General features: G+C 40.9%; 1 protein-coding gene across 7 annotated transcripts in view; it reads right to left on the reverse strand.

Annotated features, from left to right (window-relative positions):
• Positions 1-11915, reverse strand: part of PALS1 (protein associated with LIN7 1, MAGUK p55 family member) — a 52521-nt gene extending 40606 nt beyond the window's left edge. For 4 of the 7 annotated variants that reach the window (XM_083460400.1, XM_083460398.1, XM_083460399.1 and 1 more), the window contains exon 1: positions 11593-11871. The gene's annotated coding sequence lies outside the window, so the exon portion shown is untranslated. Of the gene's footprint in view, positions 1-11592 lie in introns of all 7 variants that reach the window. The other 3 variants (XM_083460402.1, XM_083460401.1, XM_083460403.1) reach the window with 3 other exon arrangements.
• Positions 11916-11960: the final 45 nt, after the last annotated feature.

Raw genomic sequence — 11960 nt, forward strand, 5'->3', positions numbered from 1 at the left:
GGTTAAATTATACACTGAAACTACAATCATATGTAAGATTTTCCTATATAATTCTCAAATGCCTCATGGCTATCACAGCCCAGAACTGCATTAAATCTCAGCCATTGGACACCTGATGGACCTTGAGACCACAGCCTCCTCAGTTTGTAATCTGTAAAATGGAAGTAATGGCTTAATTCACAGGACTATTTGTTAGAGGCATGGGAAAGGTTATGGAATGAAGGAATAAAATTTACTGCCTGTAGCACATTAAAAGAAAATATTATGAAAATGATGTATAGGTGGTATTTAACACCAACTAAACTTGCTAAAATATAAAAGAGAAGAAATGTTGGAAATGTAAAGAAAAGGAAGGGAATTTCTATCATATGTGGTGGACATGTAGTAAAGGCTTACTGGGAAATGATAAATAATGAGTTAAAGAAAATGTACAAAAGTACATTTGTCAAAAAACCAGAAGCATTCTTATTGGGTATAGTAGCTGAAGAAATTCCAAAGAAAGACCAAAAACTGTTTAGATATGCAACAACGGCAGTGAGGACTTTGCTAGCCCCAAAACGGAAGCAACAGGAATTACCGATTGAAGAGTGGTAGACGAAGATGATGGAATATGCAGAGCTGGCGAAGCTGACCAGGAAAATCCGAAACCAACGTGATCAAACTTTCCAAAAAGACTGGGGCAAATTTATACAATATTTGAAGGACAACTGCAACCAATTAACAACACTACCAGTACTGACTTAAGACGACTTGTAAAATTTCCGATTTATACCTTTTTACACAAATATTTTAAAATGGGGCAATAGAAATGGATGAAATGTAAACAAATGCTATGACATAGAAAGGAATTATGGTAACCATGAGGCGGGAGGGAGGGAAGTTAATTAGCTCATATGAGCAAATAATAGTGTTAAAAAATAAGATTATATTTAAATAATATAAAATGGAAAATTAATAAAGTATTATAAAAAATAATTCACAGGACTATTCTTAGGATAAATGAAATAGGAATTATGAACCACTTCTCAACTCAAGAGACTAATACAATTGTTAAGAGGATCATAAAGCAATTTATAACCTGGGACATTCCTGAATATTTTAAGGTTTTACAAGAAAGAGACCATCAATCAGTTGATGATGTCAGCTAGGAACAGTAGGATTCGGCTACTCCCGTTTCAGGCAGGAGTGGTTATTGTTAGTCATCACTTCAGTTTCATTCCATTCATTTTACACTTACTAGAACTTTGAGAGCGCAATGACATCAGATTTTGCAAGCTTCAGAGACAACTATTTCTCTCATGACATACCACATTTTTCAGTGCACTAGATGAAGCAGAATTCTCTTTATAACCTGGGAATTTCCAGTGCCATCGTTGCTTCAACTGCACATGGGAAGCCAGTTTTGACTTACCTATCAGAATGATACATAGCTATGTCATTTATGTTTACCATTTGGCTGGAATTAAGATAAGACTTCTAAGTGTGGTTTTAGGAATGCTGCATTATCAGCTGAAGAGAAGGTTAAACAGAGAAATTAAAACATAGCCTTTTCTTACTTTTTAAGTCTATCGTTTAGTTCAGTGGGAGTTTTATGTCTTAGCATAGCCGGTAAAGGCAATTAGAGGCATTTGTTAAGCAGTAGGAGATTCAGTGAAGTCTACCTGATTTCAGAAAAATAAGCAGTTCTGTGTTTCTCTTTGTGATCTTTCTAGAATAATATATGTATTACCTTAACTACGAAAAGGTATATGAACCTATCAGTTAAGGAGTTCAGTAAGGTCAGCCAAAACCTGACTCACCAAAGACTTGACACTCCCAAGCTGAGAAGGGATAGATGTCTTTGAAGTTATGCTTGAACTTTGCAGTCCAGCATGGCTGAAAGGATGAGGCCCCACTTGCATTACCCAGTTCAGAGCTGGGAAGGAAAGGCGGGCCTTGTTCCCACAATGAGCTGGAAGGAGTACTAGGCAACTCTAAAGTTCAATGTAACATCAAGATCTGGCTCAAGAGGGAACAAGTCCTTCTGAGGCCAGCATGGCAAAGACAAACTGCTCACAACTTCTGAGTTGAGCAGAAGGAAGGAAACTCATTCTCATGGGCCTAGCACAACATCGGAGTGAGTCCTTGCCCTACTCAGGAACTTGAAAATGGTGAGGTTTTTTTGGTCTAATGGCAACTGCAACATACTCAAATGACATACAGTGGTGCCCCGCAAGACGAATGCCTCGCAAGACGAAAACTCGCTAGATGAAAGGGTTTTTCGGTTTTGCGTTGCTTCGCTAGACGAATTTCCCTATGGGCTTGCTTTGCAAGACGAAAATGTCTTGCGCTTTTTTTTTAAAGCCGCTTAAAGAGGCGCAGTTGCGACGGAGCGTGCTTCGCAAGACGAAAAGACTCGTGGAACGAATTCTTTTCGTCTTGCGAGGCACCACTGTATTTTCAGCATTGGAAACTTTTCTGTAAAGAAAATCACACCTAACATTTTCTGTTATCATTTTTTCCTAAAAATTCATTGTTTAATGATATCAGTAGTATAATGAATAGATATAATACCAGTCAAACTGATCAGCGCCAAAGTTTTAATTAATTAATTAAATTTTATGAAGAATCCCAGGAAACACATTTCTCTCCTTGACAGTATTCCTATAAAACATCTCTCTCCCCCTCACCTGTCCCTCTTTCTCTCTTTCACATATACACCCCCAACCCAAAATCCAGCTCAAATTCACATGTGACCTAAGTGAAAGTTAAAATTTTGTTGAAGTAGATTAGTGGAACATATAATGCACACCTCATGGGGTGTACCAGTTTTTGCCTGTTAATAGTTCTTCGTAACTTTTTCTTTAAATTTAGATAGCATAAAATAAGTGAATGTCTGCTGTTGAATCCTCATGTCTTAGACTTTACCCTAATAAATAAGATCCTAGAGACCCTACATGCAGTGTTATTACATTAGGCTCCTCAGTCCAGTAGGACGTAACAAGACCTATGATATATTAACTAGAAAAGTATGTCCACTGCACTGAGTCTAACTTAGAATTGTAGAGCTGGAAGGGACCCCAAAGGTAATCTAGTCCAACCTCTAGTCCTGTAATGTAGGAATCTCAACTGAAGCACCCCTGACAGATGGTCCACAACTTGGGAAGCCACACAGGGAGCCTCATGTGGCACTGGATGAGAGATAGAAGCCATGACATCCAATAGCACAAACTGACTGTAGTTAATTGCTGCACAGGTTTAGAGGGTATCCTGCATGACGACAGCGTTTACTTGTGGCATGAATGCTTTGATTGAATTGGAAAGCAACATATAGCAATGCATTGCTATTTTCCCCAACCCGGAGGGCTCTAATTCCCATCAGTCCAAGTCAGCATGGCTAATGAAGAAGGATGATGGAAGACGATGGAAGGCTGAGGTACAGGATCTTTCTTGTTCACTCCAGTGTGACACTGTTTCCAGTACTGTATGTGGAAAGACCCAGCTTCAAAGCAGTGTACCGTCTGATTGACAATTGCAAGTCCCCTCTTTAACTCATATGAAGAACCAATCATGCAGGCTGAAAAAAAATGCATGATCTGCCACTAAAGATGTACCTTGCATTTTGAGAAAATCCTCAGGGCAACACAGAGATTGAATTGGTTGCACCCAATACATATAACAGAAGGACTGTGTCAAGCAAAAATATTATCCTTCAGATCCAATGTAGCAAGCAGACACATGAGCCTCCCACAGAATACATCTGATAAAGCAGGACCTATTGGTAAATTTCTAAATGTTTTGTAGCCAACTTGAGTTGTATTCAAAGTAGTGCTAAGAAAGATGGCCTGTTAGCGCAAGGATTTCCATTTGTGCAGCAAAATTTTCCTTTCTCCTTCCTCTGTGTGCCCCATGTGTTCTAGGAGTTCCCCACACACTCTGGAGCAGATTTGAGGATGGTGCAGTAGGAAAACCGGGGGGGGGGGGGAGTTCTGTTGCACATGAGAGTCCTTGCACAGAGAGGACCCATTAGTTGGATACTGCTCCAGGTGTCTACAATCAAAGTACAGTGGTACCTAGGGTTACATATGCTTCAGGTTACAGACTCCGCTAACCCAGAAATAGTACCTCAGGTTAAGAACTTTGCTTCAGGATGAGAACGGGAATCACGCGGCGGTGGTGCGGCAGCAGCGGGAGGCCCCATTAGCTAAAGTGGCGCTTCAAGTTAAGAACGGACCTCCAGAACGAATTAAGTATGTAACCAGAGGTATCACTGTAGTTCCTGAAAGCATGAATTTTGCCCATCCCTGCCCCATGTTCCATTGTAGAATGCTTTCTTTGCCCATGAATATGAAATACATTTGTTAAAAATGACACCCTATTCTGTGCAATATAAATTCAAAGTGGCCAATACAATTTAAAATCAAATTAAATTGAAATCCAATAAAGCGTATAACAAATAGCAAAATATCAGCAACATAAATCTTAAAAGGACCTAATTAAAATATGCCCACTGAAATAAAACTGGCTTAAATGTGCACTTTAAAAGCAGGCAGTGAAGGAACCAGAAACCTGCCTAGGAAGATGCTTTCATAATTTGGACATTGCAATAAAAAGTCCTGTCTCTTCATCCCCAAATAAACAAACCATCAGTGGAAAACCACAAGGACTTAGAAAGTAGAGCCAAGTTCTTCAGCAGGTTCAGGCTGGAGGAGAATAATTCCTCTGAACCTCAGCCCAACACAGGCAACTTACGTTTCTGAAGACCAAAGTGGGCATTTTGAATTGAGGTTGGCAAAAGTGATGTCCAGAGAAGTTGGTACATAACTGGCATTGTATTATCAGTCCTGCTAGCCCCAGACAACAAGCCTGGCACAGCATTCTGGATCAAATGTAGTTTGAAGACTGTCCTCAAAGGCAGTCTCACGAAGTGCAGTATATCCAAACGAACCTGGAGCTGGCCTGGGAATGAATGACCATGTCCAGATCTAACTTTAGGAATGCAAACAGCTGGAATTCCAGCTAAAATTGATAAAAGGCACTCCTGTTAACTGCTGTTACCTGCACGTTCAGAAATGCAGAGGGATCCAAACTGCAAATTGATTGACGGTGCAATGTGGGGCTTTATAAAATACATTTCAAAATGTTGATTGGATTCAGAATCTGTGTCAGAGTCATGCTCATAACCCTTCATTCCAAATTTGAATTGTAGTTCCCTTCCAAATTTGAATTACAGTATTTGTAGGCTTCCTGCAAATTCTTCACTACACCTCAGGTCCCCAAAAGTTGGGCTTGTCATGAATATCTGCTAAAAACTGATGGGATGCCTCCTGCCACAGGGTAGAAGGCGTGAGGTCTGCCTGCCTTGTGAGTGCTCAGCTAACTGAAGAACCACAGCATGGTAAGAAATTCACAAGATAAGCTTTAACAAGTCAATATACCAGAGTCCAGTTAAGTAGTCACATACATCAACAACTAATTACACTGATAGGCAATAACTTAAACTAGCAAATAGTGTACATGCAAGTTTACTTCCCTACAAAATGTTTAACCAGCCTGATACCAGTCAGTTAAGTACAGAGTTTGACAGCAACATTTATTTAAAATATTTGTGTTCCAGATTTAAGGTTCGATGTGGCTCCTACAATATGTTTTATAAATAATCAAGAAATTCAGTTGTCAGTAGCAAACATTATTACTAAAGACCAGCCCTCCATTATATAACAAAATAAGAGGGGGGAAATGGATCTTACAGCTTCTCCAATAAGGGGAGGAACTAGTAAGAAAGGTTCTGTTCCTAGCTGTTGAGAACTTCATCTAATGTATTGGTGTTAAATGAAGAAAGTCTTATCAGAGGATGTCACTTAATATGGAGATTCATAAATGGAGGGGCAATCTCTATTAATTCCAGTCCACACAGGGCTTCAAAGGTAAGCACTTCAAATTGGACCCGAAAGCTAACATTTCAGCAAGTTTTTAATGCTTCATTTTTTTATTATGTTTTTATATGCTGCAAACTGCCCAGAGTGGCTGGGGATATCCAGCCAGATGGGCAGGGTATAAATAACAAAATTATTAAAATTATTGTTTTTACTTTTCATTGTTTCTGCTGAGGCTGCTGGACAACTGCACTGCACTTGTCAGAGTCCTCCGTGTGCCAGTAGTGGTTTAGTCATGTTGGCTACATGACCCGGAAAGCTGTCTGTAGAGAAACACTGGCTCCCTCGGCCTGAGATCAGTGCTGCACCCCATAGTCGCCTTTGACTGGACTTAACCGTCCAGGGATCCTTTACCTTTACTAATTTACTTCAGCTGGTAACTGGGAATGGGTACTTGGGATTGGTGGCAAGACAGCAGCAAGATCTGTAAGTTGCCCCTTTCTTTGAATTTTGTGATGCAAGTATTCCCTGGTCAGTGTTAAGTTGCCAGATGACAGATTTGGAACCATAAAATATTAATCTTTTGGTGAGAGGTCACCATCTATCTGCTCTCGGTGTGCTTGCTGTCTTGCTACTGAATGCATTGCCATTGCTGTTTTGGTGCTTAGAGTTGGTGGCAAGACAGCAACAAGATCTGCAAGTTGCCCCTTTCTTTGAATTTTGATAATGCATTCACTAGCAATACAGCAAACCTAAAAAGGGGAGGTGATCAAGCAGACACAGGTAGTAACAGATGCTCCAAATGCAGCAGCTATCAGTCAGGGACATCCAACACACTGAGCATGCACCAGGTTCAGAATCACACTCCTATTTCAACCAGGTGGTTGAGACTGAACTACAGCAGTATATACACAGAGATATACATGCCTAAGGAGCAGCTGGCAGGACACTGAGAGAAGATGGCTAAGTTTCGTCCGCTACAGCAATAAAGGGACACGGGTGGCGCTGTGGGTTAAACGACAGAGCCTAAGACTTGCCGATCAGAAGGTCGGCGGTTTGAATCCCTGCAACGGGGTGAGCTCCCGTTGCTCGGTCCCTGCTCCTGTCCACCTAGCAGTTCAAAAGCACGTTAACGTGCAAGTAGATAAATAGGTACCGCTCTGGCGGGAAGGTAAACGGCATTTCCGTGTGCTGCTCTGGTTTGCCAGAAGTGGCTTAGTCATGCTGGCCACATGACCCAGAAGCTGTACGCCTGCTCCCTTGGCCAATAAAGGGAGATGAGCACCGTAACCCCAGAGTCGGTCACGAGTGGACATAATGGTCAGGAGTCCCTTTACCTTTACAGCAATAAAGTTGTATCTCATCACATGTGTTTTACTGGATGAGAATGACTTCCATTGACAAATAAATGGTGGTAGGTATGAACACTGGATAAAACTGTTAGATCTAATTGCATCTTGTGTGCTAAATGAACCATCACAATGGCTCTAATGAGCAAAGTAAGTGATTGTTCCTCTTCAAGTTTGGAATATTTTCCTTGGCACAGCAGCATGCTTCAGACTGAACCGATGCTCTGTTCCAGCTCCTTACTTCTCATTCTATAATCAGATAGTTTTACTGACATATTAGAAGCCTTTTTTTTTGCTTATAAGTGCTTATATTTATTATAATGATATTGCCAGTTTTCAATTCCAAATCAAACTGAGGAATTAATCCATCACTATTTCACCATGTCTTGTAGATTCATTTCAGACTATAACTGCTATTGCTATCAGTATTACACTGTTGTCTGTGGAATGGATACATACAAAAAATAATGGTGTTAAAACATGGAATAAGTGGCTCAGCTTAAAACTCACTTGTGTGCAATCCAAGCAAAGTTAAGTACTTTTAAGTCTCACTGATTTCAGTGGGAGAGATTTAAGCACACATTTAATTCTCCTGTTGAAATTAATGGGACAAAGTACTTAGTTTCAGCTGGAGTGTGTTCTTAGTGTTTACAAAGTTCAGCAATCAAAAGGAAAGCCACGTATTTCAAAAGCATCTGCTTACCTCTCTGAAGTTTCACCCAGGTAAGATACTTAATAGTCACTATAAAATTGCTCTATTCCAGAAATTTAAGCTTATTCAGGCAATGATTCACAGTAAAAATAATCAGAAACAGATTTTGTATTTGTAATAACTAGCAAGTGGTATTAAGTTCACATTAATTTATTTTAAACTGTTATAGCACATCTACATGAATTGGTTTCTAAGCATACTATTACGTTTGCAAGGCTCCAACTCTTAAATTCATGATGAAGTTTATTTCCTATATGATCTGTGCTTCTTTAATTATCCAAGACTTGTTTTTCATTTCAAATATTTTTGAACTATTTTACATCCAGGGCTGATCTGTAGATTAAATTTGTTATGAACTTTGATGAAAAAATATTGAACACAATTCTGCCTTTCTTCTTGTTGCCTTTAAAGTCTTAATTCTGACACAGGGAAGCTTAAATTCATACTGCTATAGTATGAATTTTTGAGACAATGATGATAGATTAATTACACACCTTAATAAAAATCCCTTTAGCCAATGCCCACCTCCTGTTTAGATAGTCACACAATGAAGTACACCTTCCCCAAATATTTGCATAAAGAAAGCAGATTCTGAGGGACAGGCAATACAAATATGCCATATTAGTGATAATCTATACCTACAACCACTGAAAGGAATATAAATAGAATAAGAATATAAAAATTAAATTGTGACACGATCAAAGGTTAATTGAAAATAAACAAAAAATGATGCCAAGTTTCTGTTTGGGCCCACTTTGGCTGGCTAGGGCTAAGCCAGAAGATAGGTAGGTTTTAATTTTAATCTTTTATAAATATTGTAACACACTGGGCCCACAGGATGGAGCATACTAGAAATTTGAACCAGATTGACTTGTTGCTAGCTGGTGCCCTTTTAAGCTTTAAATGACAGGATAGAATAGGTTGTTTCAATGGCCAAAGCAGATCCTTAATACTACTAGCTCAAGAATGACTTATCGACCACCCAGCAGGAGAAAAAAGCCTAGCTGATCACGTCTTAGCTCATTAACTCTAAAGGTCTCACTTAATTCTACTGTTGCTAACCAAGAAACCAAATTTAGAATTCATCTTCTAGCCTCAAAAAAGTTATCTCACCACTATGGAAAAAGATTAAAAGGAAAACCACTTATTTCCCCCCAGAATTAACAGTTTCTTCCAAGGTTGATTCCTACCATAGGTCTTAAATTTTGAGCATGAACAATCTTTATTTACCATTAAAAGCAAGCTAACCACACATACACCATCCTATTACCCAGCCTAGAGAAGTCTAACAGCAATTCAGAAAGACATAAGCAAAACAACTGTTTTGCACTTATGTATCTTTAATATTTAACAGCTGCCTTTCCACTCATTGCTACTTAGGGCGATTAAACGTTAAAAATACAATATAAATAACACACCAATAAAACGACCACTCTAATACAACACAAACCATGTATGTATATGACCTATTAAGCATTTTAAGTCACTGACATCAATTAGATTTAAGCCTATGTGCTGCTGTCTGTCCCACTCCAAACAATGCAACTTAGAAGTGCTTAACTTTGACCAGCGGAATATAGGAAATAGCCTTATATCGTGCTAGTCTATTGGTCTATCTTGCTGGCAACAACTCATCAGAGTTTCAGCCCTATTTGGAGGCACCAGGGGCTAAATCTAGGGCCTTTACATGAAACACACATGCCCTAACATTGAGCTACTGCTGTTCCCCTTAGGTTGGCTTATGGCTGAACTCTGCTCCGTAACTTTAAGTGACATTAGCCGAGCAATATGTTAGCAATGATAGAATCATGTTTTCAGGTCACCTGCTTCAAATAAGAACTCTTAAGTGATCAGTGCCTGTTGAAAACCTTTCTCTTCCACAAGCCTTCTGAGTATGTACATCTACAGCCTGCATAGTGATACAGTTATCAGTGTTCTTGTTTAAGTGCAAGTGATTACAGTATTATTTATGCTTAACTGGATTTTTATGCTTTATTGTTGTTTACATTGTTACCCACTCAGATCATTTATGATGAAGGGCAGGAAATATATTCAACAAACGGTTTGCAATCTCTTTAAAAACAAACACGTTGACTAACAAGCCTTTTTTAACAGTGTTTACTGCAGAAAATGTTTCTAGGGGCAACACTACTGTTGTTTTCTTCAGTTCAAACTACAGTATTTGAACAAGATTATTTATTTTGCATTTGATAACCAGACATTGCATATTATTTAAGAGTATACTATAGCCTTTAAGTGGTTTTTTATTTTTAATTAAAAAGAAAGTGATCTCATATAATCCTCACCTGCATTTAGAGAATACAACTTCCTCTGTAGAACAGGAAGTGAGAAATCTGAAGCTCACTGGCTCCAAAATTTGTGGAACTCTTTCCGTGTTCCTTTTATACTAAGGTTCAACTACTTAATTCAACTTAGCATTTTCAAATTGAATTGTCAACATATGTTGTCATCCCAACTGCAGCAATCAACACAGCACCACAGAGATGGCATATTTCAGATATTTATTTTCCCCCTTTTCTAAAATCCTACAAAAGTTTTCTGAAATATTGGCTGAAAAACTACAAAATATATCACTTACTGTTTAGCAAAAGCAAAAATATCTCTTCTCTTTTCTACTCTTGCTGGGCAATATGCTAATATACAGTGCCATATGTCCTATATACAGTTCCAACTTTCATTCAAGATTGACCAAAACAAAGAAATTGTGATGGGTGGGGTGCAGACTCAGAGCTTGGTGTTTTAATACTTATTACAGTCCCGAGATACATTCACAGAGACAAGACGGCTTTATCTACAAAATACTTCAAAAACCGCACTTTCCCGATCAGAGGTTCCAAATGGTATCGCAACATTAACCCACCCAGCACGTAATTCGGAATAGATAGCGTGTTGCCGGTACACAAGGTAATCCTTCCTGCAAACGCCCTCCATGCCGGCAGAGACTAATGGCTTTACAAGGCCAACTCCCCAAACATGGGACTTCCAGCAGGTTGCGAAAAGGGGGCCGGATTAAGCACAGGACACACTGAAATAGAACGTGTGTGAGCCAACAATGGAAATAGCTGCACCTAAAGGAAACCCAAGAGACAGGCATGGCAAAAGGGGTCCTTTGATGAAGCAGCCCAAGACGCGGGTTACACACAAACTGCAAATACCTTAGGATTAACGCAAAAGAGCGTAAAAGGGGGAGGGGGAGAGAATAAATGTCAACAAACAAGACTGCCTCTTCAGTTTCTACTCAGGCACGTACACAGAGAGAGACAGGAGATATAAACAGGCAGGAAGAGAAAGCACGGAGGCAAGGCGGGGGTGGGAAAGGTCTCGAGAAGTAACCAGCCAGACACGGAGACAGAAGTTCACACACACGCACACACACACGCACAGGGGAGGGGGGAGGAGGAAGAGGCTGAGGAAGACAACATGTAAGAGGAGCAGCGCCACCTTCTCCCCGGCACACTCCCCGCAACCAGACGCCTCAGGAAAGGGGTCTCGGCTCCCACAAGAGCCCAAACGCACACACGGGAGAAGGGCAGGGCGACTAACTTTGGGGGCCAACTTCCAACGCGCCTCCCCCCGCCCGCCCCTCTCTCTCTCTCGGAGGAGGAGACGACCTGTTGAGCGGCTTCAGGGCTAAGTCAGAAAAAGGGCGTCTCACCTTCGCGTTCCTACTGAAAGCAGCACCGGACGGGGCTCAGCCTAAATCGGGAGAGGGAGGAGGCGCGCGCCCGGCAGCTCCGCTTCTTCACTTGAGGCCCCTCAGAATAACAGACGCGGGCCGGAGACAGGCAGCGAGACACAGCCCTCCCAATTCACCCCGCGCGCAGCCGCCCAGGGAGGAAGGCAGAGCCGAGCACCACAACTTCGGCTGCCGCCGCCGCCCCGCCTCCTGTGCCAGATCCCCAGCAACGAAACCGACTTCCCACGCTGCGCGCATGTGCGCACCAGTTTCTCCCTCTCTCTCTCTCTCCTCCCCCCCCCATCTCGCCTCTCTCTCCCCCGCCCCATCCTCAAGCCCCTCCTCGC

This window comes from Podarcis liolepis (genome assembly GCF_965112155.1).
Source record: "Podarcis liolepis genome assembly, chromosome: 1".
NCBI lineage: Eukaryota > Metazoa > Chordata > Lepidosauria > Squamata > Lacertidae > Podarcis > Podarcis liolepis.